Below are 11,025 nucleotides of genomic sequence, written 5' to 3'. Positions count from 1 at the left end.
AAGACCCTGTTCCTAAACAAAGAACCAAAAAGATGTTTATAACAGGGGGCTGTGGGGCAGGGGAAGGAGTCGAGGTGGTAGTGTATGGGAGCTCCCTGTACTTTCTGTTCACTTTTTCTATAAAACTAAAACTGCACTAAAAGTGAAGTCTATTAATTTATTTTTTTAAAAAAGGACACAGGAGCCAGGTTGGAAGGACTCTATTGGCCAAAGTTGTGATGATTTGAACATCTAAAAGATTGTTATTCAGTCCCTGGCCAATCGTTCATTGTCTTTCCTCCCTGCTCTATTCTCATCCCTTGGAAACTGCTGAATGGCTTCATATTACTATAGATAACTTGCACTTTATAGAATTTATAAAAAAGGGAATCAAATTATAAGTATTCTGTTTTGTCTGGCTTACTTCATTCAGCTAGTTATTTTCAGATTAATCCATGTTTGTTGTGTGCAGCAATAGTTTGTTCTTTTTGAGTAATATTCCATCGTGTGGATATACCACAATTTGTTTATTCACCTCTTAATGACATTTAGACTGTTTTCATTTCTTGACTATTACAAATAAAGCTGCTATGAACACTCTTATAAAAATTATTATTTAATAATTATTGAGGCATTTTGAATCTGCAAAAAATCCATACATCCTTAATGATAAAATGATAATGCCATAAAACCAATTTATCTCTATGGGAGGCTATTATTAAGCCAAATAATTAATTTGAAAATTATTAACTTGAGGGAAATAATTAAGCATTTATTTGTCTTTCCAATAGGAACTATATTTCAAGGTAACCAAATGAAAAGGGAAATTGTATGTTACACAATGATGCCCCATTTAAAGAAGAAAGCTCCGGTTTTACAAAACAATGGCATAGGTGTAGGGAAAAAGGCTAGAACCAGAAAATTACCATTTCACAATACCTATCAAAATTATTATAGTAGAACATGAGTATTCATTGGTGTTAAAACAAATAGGTGAATGGTTGAAAGTAAACTGGACATTTGATGCTAAAGTAATAACATGCAGATTCCTCACTGAAAAAAAAAGAAACTGTATAATGGAGGTGTTGTGCTGTCACCACTAGCACAGTGATTAATGGTAGGAAACAATATTATGTATCTTCAGCCATGATGCAGTATGAACCATGTAACCTCACTTATGATGTATTTTAGCCAAAAAAAATTTTAATTTGAATCCAGGCAAATCTTTAAATCTAACTTCTAGTTGATTTTTTTCAGGAAATTCAAGGGATAGTTACTGAACTAACTAAACCACAAGGAAGCAACCAGATAAATCTGGAAAGGTGAGATTTTATGGGACAAATGCCCCTATAGCTTCAACCAGTTGGTGTCATGAAAAAGTGAAGGATTTAAAAGAGACTTAATGGCTGAACAACCAAATGCAATGTGTGGTTCTATTTTGGATGCAGTTTTGGAACACCAGCTGTAAGATATTTTGATAGAAATTGCAGAGGGGGGTGGGATTTTAATGAACTGGCTATTAGATGATACTAAGGAGTTTCTGTTATATTGGTGAAAATGTTGTCTTAGCTGTACAGAAATGTCTAATTGCATGAAGATAATGTGGCACAGAGATAGACAAATTGACTGATGGACTACAGAATCCAGAAACAGTTTGAGGCTTGATATAGTACTAACATGGCACTACAGATCATTAACAGAAAAGTGGTCTATTTAATTAATGGTACTGAAATAAACTGATTCACCATAAAGAAAAAAATGAAATTGAATTTCTACTTTACACCATATATAAAAATCAATTACAGGTGCACAAAAGACATAAATGTGAAAGACATAAATTTAAGACTTATAAAATAGAACACAATCTCTTCATGATTTTGGTGTAAGAGATAATTTCCTAAATGTAACTAAAAATTTTTAACCATTTAAAGAGTAAAAGATCAATAAATTTGATTTCATTATAATCAAGAGCATGTAAAGAAAATAAAAACAAAAAAACAAATCATATACTGGGAGAAGATATTCACAAGACATAAAATTGGCATAATGTTGTTATCCAGAATATGTAAAGAATTTTTATAATTCCATAAGAACAAATAAGCAATTTGAAAATATAGACAGTGAGCATTTTAGTGGAATTATGATTGCAAGTAAATCAATGAAAAAGATTCTAAACCTCACTAGTAATAGATGATTTATCATAATGAGATATTATTTTACACTCATTAGTTTGGTTAAATTAAGTCTGGCAATTAAAAATCTTGATATGTATATGGAGGAACAGGAACATTTATATATAGCTAGTAGGAGTGTAAAGTACATTCCTTGTGGAAAAAACTTTTAAATTCAAATTGTACACGTGGTCTATACCTAGCTATTTTGTGTAGGTATAGGTTTTAGATAAACTCTTAAGTACATCAGCATACATGAACAAAAATACTTGTAGTAACATTGTGATAGCAAAAAAACTGAAAATAAGTCAATCGTCATTTGACCGGAGAATGGATTAAGAAACTACATTGTCACACAGCAAGAATGAATATAACAGCTTCACATAATAATATAGATGGATCTTAGAAATAATGTTGAGTAAAGAAATCAAAACAGTTTGATATTTTTATAATGCTTTTAAAAAAGGGAAAACTAAAGATTACATGGCTTAGTGATCCATATATATGTGGAAAAAACTTTTTTTTGTAAGCAAGGGAATAGTACTATTCAGGATAGTTGTCACTGAGGGAGGCAGGGATGTGATCAAAGAGGTAACACAGGCCGGGCGCGGTGGCTCAAGCCTGTAATCCCAGCACTTTGGGAGGCCGAGACGGGCGGATCACGAGGTCAGGAGATCGAGACCATCCTGGCTAACACGGTGAAACCCCATCTCTACTAAAAAATACAAAAAACTAGCCGGGCGAGGTGGCGGGCGCCTGTAGTCCCAGCTACTCGGGAGACTGAGGCAGGAGAATGGCGTGAACCCGGGAGGCGGAGCTTGCAGTGAGCTGAGATCCGGCCACTGCACTCCAGCCTGGGCGACAGAGCGAGACTCCGTCTCAAAAAAAAAAAAAAAAAAGAGGTAACACCGTGTTAATGCTAGGGGTAATGTTCTCATTCATAAAATAACCGGTGGGTTAGTATATTTTGGGTATGTATTAATTATTTTAAAATTGAAATTAAAATAGAATTTATGAAGGATTTCTGGCAAATGCTGGATTGCATTCTTCTGTATGAATATTTATTCACCAGTAAGGATGAAAAATAATATTCTTACCTTTAGAATATTTTGTTTGATGTTGAAAATAGTTTAATAGCTAAATAGTTGAGATGGTGCTTTTTTTTTTTTTTTTTTTTTTTTTTTTTGAGATGGAGTCTTGTTCTGTCACTCAGGCTGGAGTACAGTGAGGTGATCTCCACTCACTGCAATCTCCGCCCCGGGGTTCAAGCGATTCTCCTGCCTCAGCCACCCTAGTAGCTGGAATTACAGGGCCCTCTACCGTGCCTGGCTAATTCCCATGTTTAGTGGAGACAGGGGTTTCACAGTGTTGGCTAGGCTGGTGTCGATTTCCTGACCTCAAGTGATATGCCCGCCTGGGCCTCCCAAAGTGCTAGGATTACAGGAGTTAGTCACCGCACCCTGCCAAGATCGTGCTATTTTTACTAGATCTTTCCTAGGAGAAAAAACGGTGTTAACTCTGTTTCTTCATTTGGATAGCCTAATGTACATTTCCTAATTCCTTTTCCCCATGGCATCTAAAATGGCATAATCTCTGAGAGGATACACCTAATTGAAATATCTCAATGGTGTTGAAGTAAGCCTTGGTATAGATTTTATTTCATTTGATATAGTACCTTAGAATTCATTAGTATGAAATTTATTCTGGAAGTAAAGTGAGAGTAACTATATATTTTAGTGTTTTATTACTATTTTAAAATATTTACTAGTCTGTTTTCACATTACTATAACGAAACACCTGAGACTGGGTCATTTATAAAGAAATACCTGAGACTAGGTAATTTATAAAGAAAAGAGGTTTAATTGGCTCACCATTCCCCAGGCTGTACAGGAAGCACGGCGGCTTCTGGGGAAGCCTCAGAAAACTTTTACTCATGACAGAAGGCAAAGCAGGAGCAGGCATCTTACATGGCAGGAACAGGACTGAAAGAGAGCGAGGTGGTGCCACACACTTTAAACCAACCAGATCTTGTGAGAACTCACTCACTATTGCGTCACAATACCAAGGGGGAAAATCTGCCCCCATGATCCAATTGCCTCCCACCAGGCCCCACCTCTAACAATGGGGACTATAATTCTTCAAGATATTTGGGCGGGGATACACATCCAAACCACATTGTTAGACTCAGCTGATCTTTTAGAAATGTGTAGTTTTACCAACTGTATGGAAATAATTCCAAGATAATGTGATGAATTTTGTTTCTTTTTCTATAGTACACGTTCTCAGCGGCATTACAAAAATATTCTTCAGAAACGACTTAGGCACTATATACAAGCTTTTAAAATCCTATTTGTCGATTTCATATAAGGCACAGTTCAGGGAAGCAGCCACCAAATTTTCGTATGGTGCTAGTTAATAACTAGATGTGGATAAAATACTATCACAAAATATGAGCCAAAACTGTTCCTAAGGATCTCTACCAGAGATAGTTTAGATTTCACAGTGGCTGCCAATTTATAACTGGGTGAGGGTACTGCCTTTAGGCAAAATTGCTAAGCAAGCAAAATATGTCTTCAGTGTTTCATGAGTCTTACCCCCACCCATCCATCTTTAAACTTTATTTACAATTTGTATTAGTTTCTTTTTTCTTTTCTTTCTTCTTCTTATTTTTCTTTCTTTCTTTTTTTTTTCTTTTTCTTTCTTCTTTTTTTTTTTGAGACAGTGCCTCGCTCTGTTGCCCAGGCTGGAGTGCAGTGGTGTGATGTCAGCTCACTGCAGCCTCCTCCTCCTGGCTTCAAGCAATTCTCCTGCCTCAGTCTCTCAAGTAGCTGGGATTACAGGTGCAAGCCAGCGCACCTGGCTAATTTTTGTATTTTTAGTAAAGATGGGGTTTCACTATATTGGCCAGGTTGGTCTTGAACTCCTGACCTCAAGTGAAACACCCGCCTTAACCTCCCAAAGTGCTAGGATTACAGTCATGAGCCACAGGGCACGGCTGAGTTTCTGACTTTTCCTTCCAGGCTTTTTTTTTTTTTTTTCAAGCTAGGCAAACACATATGTACACACAGACACATTCTTGCATCTCCTTTTTCACAAAAAGGGTAGCATGTTTTCTGTCTTGCTTTTTTCATAAAATAGATCCTGGAGTTCATCCCATGTTAGTATATAGAGGTCTTCCTCATTCTTTTCTGTAATTGGGTGTTATCTATACATTTTGTGGAAGTATCATAGTTCAGCTAACCTATCCCTATTAAATGATATATTTGAATTGTTTTCAGTTGTTCGGTATGACAATGCAACGGTGAATAACCTTGTTCATATGGTGTCTTGTATTTCTTGAAGTGGTTCTTCAGGGAAGGTTGCTAGAAGTAGGATTGCTGGTTCAAAGGTAAATATATATATCTGTATTTTTTTTTTTTTTCAAATATTACCAACTTCTCAGTAGGAATCACACAATTTTGTACTTCAGCCACAAATGTTTGAGAGTGCCTGTTACCCTACAGCCTTGACGATGGAGTGTGTTGTCAAACTTTTGGATTTTTGTTGATATGATTGGTTAAAAAAATGAATCTCAGTATAGTTTAATTTGCATTTCTGAGATAGGTAGAGTATATTTTAATTTGTTGATGGGTCATTAGCATTTCTTTTTGTGTAAACTGTTATTTTCCTATTATTCTGTTAGATTTTTGGTCATTTTCTTCTTAGGTTTTTAGATCTCTTGGTATATATCTGTGGCTACACACATAATACAGATGTATATACTTTTGTCATGCAAATTTATTTTGTATTTATAAAATCAAACATCATATTTGTTTTATGCCTTCTGGATTTTAAGTCATAGTTAGAAAGGCTTTCCCACTCCCAGGTTGAAAGGTATTCAGCCATTTTTTTCTTTGAGTACTTGCATAGTCATAATGTTCTCTGTTAAGCATTAATTAGAACAAGGGAATTAGATTAATTGAATCCAAGAATGTTATTTTCAGTGGGTTTGGTTTTGGCCCAAACAGATTCTCCTGTGTACAAGTGCTTGGATGAGCATTGCCAAAATACTGCTTCCTAAGCCTTGTTTTTCCATTTGCATTTGATTGGCCAATTCCCCTTTTGATTGACACATTTAATAAAGCATGGTAATATAATTAATCAAATAGCAGCCAAGGCTTTCAGGCCTGTCTTTCATTCATCTTTAAAGGTGACTTTGCTCTCTACTCTCATCCATTAGGCATTTAAAGTTTTACACTTATGAGGCATTCTTAACTTTCTAATTTCCAGGTTCTTGTGAGAAGCCTTACTGCTTACAAGTACTTAGAATACGTTGTATTAAATAATTGTGTTTAGGCATAATTTTAATGAGTTACTCAAGAACTATTTAGCTATCTCAATTGTTTAAAATACAGATAATATAGAGTGAGGGAGGGGAGAGATGGAGAAAGGTTATGAGATGTGTTCAATACAAAGAAAGCTTTTAATGGGTGTTAATATTCAGTAAAGTATTTCAGAAGTACACTGCTTTTCGTACATTTTTTGCTGCATGCTCTAGCTTTAGCCCTCAGACCTCCCATGCAGACAGCACATATGTTCAATGGGGCTGTGCTGTTACAGTTAGTATCTAATGATGTGTGCTCTTAGTCTGTGGTAATGTTCTCGGGGAAGCTGAATTAGGCTCAGGATGTTACCTAAAAAGGACTTCATTGCTTACTAAAGATGTATTTTTGTTTCTTTTCCCCACTTTATTTGATACTATGTTTCTAAGATTTTTCTTTCTATAAACCACCACATTTCTTAAATTCTATTCTACTCCACCCTGAAAATCAAAAGCTGACCCAATCACCACAATTTTATATAAATGCATACTGTTAAGCAACACTCAGTCTTCTGAAGCAATCTCTAGTTGAGGAGCTCTAAGCATTTATTAAGTACAGCTTTCTAGTCTTTTCATTTAATCAGAATTAGGGCTAAGGGGGCAGGGAAGATGGCAGATTTTGAATTTTCTTCAATTCTGTGATTCCTACATATGCAATATGGGGCACATCATGAAGTGATTTTGTATAACTGGTTGTGGTGACAACTTTTTCAAAAGGAAAATTATTCCTTTGTATGAAACTGTTACAACTGGGGCAAATTCACATATATGGCTTTGGGACTTACTACTTCTTCCTTATAGAACTGGGGAGATTGACAAATCTTTTTTGTGACTAGAAAAATACCTTATATGGTTAGTAAGATAAAACCAAAAAGTTCTATTTAAAAAATTATTAATAGTTATTTCTGAGTTTTGGGGTGGGAGGTGATCAAGTGAAGGCGGTTGTATTTAAGAAGACTGTACTGGACTCGGATCATTTTTGTTATGTAGCAGAAGACTTGGTAATATTTCAAGAGGGAGATGAGAAAAAGAGATCCCAAAGTTATTCCTTGTGATTTGAAGTTAGAGAAAGCTTCCAGGAATGAACAAGGCATCTCTGAGGAGGGCAAGTTAGAAAGGGAATGGGCCTGGTTGACAGAATGAGACAGATGTGAGAGTGGGAGTGGGTGGTAACGGAGGTAGTTCTGAATCTTTGAGGCAGTGGATTCTAAAACTAATTCCAACATTTTTGGGATCAGTTTTAATAATGGGAAGAGGTTGTATGTGTGAACCTGGATCTGGGCCCTAAGAACTGAAATATTTGGCACTTGGGCTTGTTAAAAATGATTTTGCCTTTATTGAGCATAACATGAGGGGTCACATTCAACTTTCAGAGAAGAGGACGCAGGCTCCAATTCTACATTCTGTTTCTATCCTTCAGCGGTAGTTTTTCAACCTCAGAAAACATTTTCTGAGTTTAGGTTGTATTTTGCTTCCATGAAATTTGTTTTAGTTCAGGCATTTCTTAGAGAATTTTTGTTGTAACAGGATAGAGTTGGACTTTTCCTGCTAAGATCCTAATGATAAGGTTGAGCGTACAGGCAACCTTTTATGTTTTAAGGCATAAACGGGGGGCTAGACTCTGCACCTGCTTGGGGCTTATTAAGAAATAAAGAGACTCTGCTGTTCCTAATCATCCCATCAGCACCAACCTTGTCATTCTCTCTCCTCTCCTCCCTCTCAGAAGCAGATCAGAAGACTGGGGTGAAAAAAGCATTGGAGCTATGAGTCGTTAGCCTAGAGAGAAAGGGCTGTGGTTTTTATTTTCTTTTCTCGAGGGGAAGAAGAGGGATACTCAGCACCCCAAAGCCAAGCAAGGGGACAGTTATGTGTAATGGTTTTTGTGTTCTCCTGGTTTGAAGTTTGCTTATGCTGCTGACTTGGTGATCTGCCCGGTTCCCATTTGAACAGGAGGATAGATAATTGGAAAGAGAGTGCATAATGGGGTGAAGGGCAGTGGGGAGCAGCCTGCAGTCTCATGTTAGGCTTAGAAAGGATGTGTGAGTTTCTTGAGTCAAGTGGAAAGGTAGCTGGGCCTTAGCCATCTTGACAGAAGCCTACCCAAGACAGCTTGCCACCAGGCAAGTATATCTGGCAGAAAGAGGATGTAAAGTGAATTGTTCTCCAGGGTACACACTGAGGGAGCATTGGAAGAGGATAAACTGGAGACAGATTTACCACCTTATGAAACCACATTTGCCTAATGAAAGAACCAGCATTTTAATGCCTGCCACACAGAGTTCATAAATACCCAGCTTTGGCCAAGAAAGGATAACAACAGGGATCCGATAAGAAAAAGCCACTTGTCTCTTTTCAACTTCTTCCTCCTTACCACAACAAGCCAGGACAAAGGGGCCTGTAAATGGGGCTGGGGGAGGAAGAATGAAAGATCAGATTACTTTCTTTCTTACTCTTAAGTCTTTCAGGCTAAGGATTGGACAACACTTCAGGGGAAGGGATGAAGTGAGCTCTTAAGTTGGAAATTTCAAACTGGACTGGGCTGTTTTATATCTGAAAAATGATCCAGAAAGGTCTTCAGTCCTTCCAAGATGTCAGTTAGGAAATGACAGGGATGGGAAAAGGTAGAATGGAGCTAGTACAGCTGAAGGCAGCAATGGGAGAAATATGAAATCCTTCAATGCCTTGTATCCTGTCTCAACCTACAGCTGCCTAGCCCTTCATGTTCCATTAAAGGCCCTGTTTCATAAAACCCAAAACTTATCTTGATTCATGCCTATATGTTGACTGTCACCCGAACCTGACCCATGTTCACTTGTAGGACTGTGCAAAAGTGACTGAGGGAAGGAATGAAAGGAATTACAGGACCTAGTAGTCCCTGTTCAACTTGACTGCAAGTCCTCTTCCATGAGTAGAATAATAGGATGATATTCTGGAAGACTTACTACCACCAGTCCAAGGTATTGTCCAAGCACTCAGATTGTTATGGAAGTAGGAGCTCCTGCCTTAGATTCTGGGTTCAGTTTCTTCCTGCCAAGGCCAGCTTTTACCTAACAGTAATACTTTTTACAGCTTACAGTGGGGATAGACTGTTTCCTCAACTACCTTATTACTAATGGCCTAGACAAACAAACATTGCCCCTGAGATGATTTTTGCGCTCCAAATTATGGTTAAGTAATATTCTGTTTATGTATCATAACTTTTTTAAATTTTCCACATAATTTACATAGTCCACTTAAAATTCTATTAGGAATATGTGTCATACTTTTCCCAATTTTGGACATTGAGGTGTTTTTTTCCTTTAGAGTTGTTGCTATAATTTTTGTGTACCTATTATTTTCTTTTTGTGAATTTTGAATTTCTTTATTTTAATTTTTGTGGATTATTTGTTCAACAGAAGAATTTACTGGTTGTAAACATTTAAACATTTTTAATACTCTTGAAATATGTCAACAATATATCTTTTTTTTTTTTTTTTTTTTGAGACGGAGTCTCGTTCTGCTGCCCAGGCTGGAGTGCAGTGGCATGATCTCAGCTCACTGCAAGCCCCGCCTCCCAGGTTCACACCATTCTCCTGCCTCAGCCTCCCGAGTAACTGGGACTACAGGCGCCCGCCACTATGCCCGGCTAATTTTTTTTTTTGTAATTTTAGTAGAGACGGGGTTTCACTGTGTTAGCCAGGATGGTCTCGATCTCCTGACCTTGTGATCCACCCTCGGCCTCGGCCTCCCAAAGTGCTGGGATTACAGGCGTGAGCCACCGCGCCCGGCCTCCACAATATATCTTTAAAAATATTTTAAAATTGTCATTTGCTGTTTTCAAACTTTCCTATACACCCCTATTAATCTTTTGAACACACTTTAAAAAAGTCATTCTTGTGTTAAAAAGTTTTAATGGTTCCCATCATCTCTTAGTTTGGATGAGTTAAAACTAATATTAATTTTTTATTCTGGTCTGGTTCCAAAAGTTCTTTTAATCCTTGTACCTACTACTTTCTAATGTGAAATCCTTGCTCGCTATCTTAAAATATACTACTTCAACATCTTTGCTATACTATTTCATCTACATAGAATGCCCTCTCTCCACTTTTAGGTCTCAGGAAATTCTATCTACTTATTAAGGTGTACTTTTCAGGAACATACTATTTTTATAAAGTTTTACTTGCCCATTCCTGCCCTGTACAAACACTTCTCTCAGCTGTGAACATTTAAAGTACTTACTTTTTTATGTTAACTTTTACCATCATTTCTTTTGCTGTCTTGTATTGTAACTATAAAAGATTGCCTGAGATAAAATGCTCCAGATTGGACAAACAGAACAAAAAACAAACCAAACCAAAAAGACCCCCAAACACACCCACTTTGATGAGAACAGTAGAAGCTACAAAAACTGTTATTTCAAAACGGATGCGCTCTGTCTTGCAAGAAGAGATAGAGATTTGAGCAATTCTAGGTGTAGGTTCTTTATTTCGGGGAAAAAATGGAAAGGGTTCTTTAGCTGAAGTGGAACTTCGGCAA

The 11,025-nt window shown here is 37.0% G+C and overlaps 1 protein-coding gene across 4 annotated transcripts in view; it reads left to right on the top strand.

The window, feature by feature from the left end:
• Positions 1-1,245: 1,245 nt before the first annotated feature.
• Positions 1,246-11,025, top strand: part of SLC4A10 (solute carrier family 4 member 10) — a 474,235-nt gene continuing 464,455 nt past the window's right edge. For 2 of the 4 annotated variants that reach the window (XM_050752257.1, XM_050752253.1), the window contains exon 1: positions 1,255-1,301. The gene's annotated coding sequence lies outside the window, so the exon portion shown is untranslated. Of the gene's footprint in view, positions 1,302-11,025 lie in introns of all 4 variants that reach the window. The other 2 variants (XM_050752258.1, XM_050752259.1) reach the window with 2 other exon arrangements.

Source organism: Macaca thibetana, chromosome 12, assembly GCF_024542745.1.
Source record: "Macaca thibetana thibetana isolate TM-01 chromosome 12, ASM2454274v1, whole genome shotgun sequence".
Taxonomy (NCBI): Eukaryota; Metazoa; Chordata; class Mammalia; order Primates; family Cercopithecidae; genus Macaca; species Macaca thibetana.
This window is presented reverse-complemented; position numbering and strand designations above follow the sequence as displayed.